This window comes from Papaver somniferum, unplaced genomic scaffold (genome assembly GCF_003573695.1).
Source record: "Papaver somniferum cultivar HN1 unplaced genomic scaffold, ASM357369v1 unplaced-scaffold_10, whole genome shotgun sequence".
Lineage (NCBI taxonomy): Eukaryota > Viridiplantae > Streptophyta > Magnoliopsida > Ranunculales > Papaveraceae > Papaver > Papaver somniferum.
Window position 1 is genome coordinate 835,034 of NW_020618825.1, and position 2,959 is coordinate 837,992.

Genomic DNA, 2,959 nt, shown 5'->3' on the forward strand with positions numbered 1-2,959 from the left:
CAATCAAAATGCTTCCATCCACTTAGATTAGTTAGTGCAATCCTCAATAGGCATAATTTCTAAGCTCTGGAGTTTATTTATTGCAACTAAAAAGTTTCTCCCATACCCCCAAACTTAAACCTAACATTGTCCTCAATGTTCTAAAGATGAAATTAAAAGCATGAACAAGGAGAAACTGTTACCATTTGAAGTGAAAGAGTTACAAAAGGATATTACCTGGTTGCATGAGATTGGGTTACCTCCCAAGAAGTGCTAAGTTTAAAGTCTTCAGCCAGACTAAGAAAAGGATTAGTCAACTCGAACCGTATAACAGTAGCCGTAATAACTGTGGGTCTTTAAAACCAAAAAGAGCTGACAAAAGGAAACTGCAGTGAACCAAGAAAATGTACAAGACTAGCATTCCCTTACCTAGTTTCCTGATTAAGATATTTATATCTAATTGTGGTTCAGGTTCAGGTTCTATAAAAGGGTCTAAATATATTTCTTTAGGCTGCAACTCCTCAAAATTGAGATCCGAATTATTAGGTCCTAGAGTCTGTAAATACTTAAATAAGAACTTAGAAGCACAAAATAATAACCTAAATAATTGAGGATCCTCTAAGTCAATCAGGTTTGACTTACATAATTGACCACAGTGAGAGTAGTGGTCATTCTTAAGAAAATGTGTCGATTCTAATATCCTAAAGTAATTAGGTTTAGTCTCAGAACTTAATAATTGACACATTTGAAATTTATACGTTCCCACAATTGTTTGAAAAATATTTGGTGGGAAAACAAAGTCGATCTTAGTATCATAGCCTGGTCTAACCTCATCAACCAGAGGATGGGTTTCTAACAACTGAACTTCCTTATGGACATCACTAGGTTCAGGAAAACGAGTATGAAAGTAATCTTGTAAAATGGTTGAGGAATTGATGTCAAGTCCTAAGTGTGGGGACTTTCTGAGAGTTAAAGGTAAGGCACTAGGGAAGTGATAATCACCCCCAAACTTAGAGTTTTCAGTTTCTCTAGTTAGACTAGCCACAATCTCCCTAATTTCTAGGTCATCAGATTCCTGAAAATGGGCAATTGATTCTTCTAAGTTGTAATCTTGCGGTGTATCCTCATTAATCTCTACGAGTTCATCTAAGACTATTGTTTCTAAATCGTACGACTCTGAAACAGTATTCTCAGGGTAAAACCGTTCCTCGAAACCATCATCGATTACAGTTTCTAAATCGTTCGACTCGAAAACAGTAGTCTCAAGATAAACTGGTTCCTCTAAACCTTTATCGGATTCGTAAACAGGAAAAACTACATCGTCTAAAACGGTGGAATCCCTAATCAAATCCTCGTCCTTTTGAATAGGTGAATAATCATAATAATTATTTGGATTTGAACAAGAAATAATATAATCATTATAAAGCTCAATTGGATTACTAGCTTCCTGATCACTATTCCTACATATTTCATGTTCTTCATCAATGCTATCCTTATCATAATCATCATTATAACATGAAAAAGATCGAACCTCATCAAAACAAGTAGTGCTACCAATTCTAACCTTATTATCTTGATTATGTAAATAACTATCTTCATTCTCAAGGGTATTATTGGATACACTATATTGGCAATTCAAGTAATTTCGAGCAATTCTTTCGTTCGTCTCAGCTATCCGCTTGAGGTGGTCTTCTAAAGAAGGTTCACTCATTATTGTAGTTCTGTCGTCTATAATTATACTATTCATATCAGCTAACTTACGTGTTGACTCTAGTAAAGAGGAATTATCAGAAGGATCATAAAAAGGACTACTTTTCAATAGTTTGATTGTATCCTCTAGAGACGAAGAACTAGTACTATAATCTTCTTGCTCGTAAGACTGATGCACATGCGGATAGTAATTGGGCTCACCATGGTATGAACCATAACCTTGAAAAGGTTGGCGTCCCCAGTCACTATTCTCACTATGGTCATAATACTGATGATGTCCATATTCAAATTTAGGTCGATATTCATTGTATTGGCTTCTATCATACCAGTTCGACATTCTTAATTGCAGGGGAATTCTACGCAATCACAAACAAGTCTGACTCGACCAAATCAAACCTATAGAATCTAGCAAACAAAAAGCATGATGGCTCCACTTAGATTGTTTTCTAGATCAGCTTTTATTCCTTCGAAAAGGAATTCGTTACAATTTGAGCACACCCCTCTGGAATCAATCCGAGCTAATGTAAGTTGAATCGAGGCGAGGGAAGCTCAGTGGAGCTTTGATACCCAAGGCCTCACCGCTATCACAAGGCGGCGCAGTCACGCATTCAACTCACAGAAACCATCATGAACTTTGAAATGTGCTTAAAGAGCAACCAATATTTTTCGAACGAGTTTCCTATTAAGCTCGTTACCCTATTGGTCTCGTTCTATTCAAATTTTAGGCTTAGGTTCGCGTTTGGTTTCGTTTTCCTAAGGCGGGCAAGAAGGAAACGGTGATGAAATCCGAGTCCTTATCTTGTTTAGGCCAGGCCTTTCCCTTTACTAGGAAAACAAAGACAGTCCGGTTCGTCCTCAAACAATTATCACCTTAAGCCAGACAGTAACCCGCTTGCAGGAGATTCGCGGGTGTTTCGATTGGACTTACCTCCCGTACCAGATGGGCGATGAACCGTTGTCGTCGACTCGGGCCACGACTCCTATGACGTGTGCGAACCCGAGGGGCCGAGACGATATAGTAATCGTCGTCCTTCCCTGCAAACAGTTTGTATTTAAATTTTTTTTTTAATTTATAACCCTTCCGTAGGGTTTTAAAAATAATGTCCAAAGTCCAGAATAAAGTCCAAATAAAAAAAAAAGTCCAAAAAATTCCAAAAATATGACAAATAAAGCCTATTTACAAATTCTAAAATAAATAAATAAAAGCTATATACAAAAAAAATAATAGTAATAAAAATTAAATCCTAAAAATTTTTTTTTTTTTTTTCTT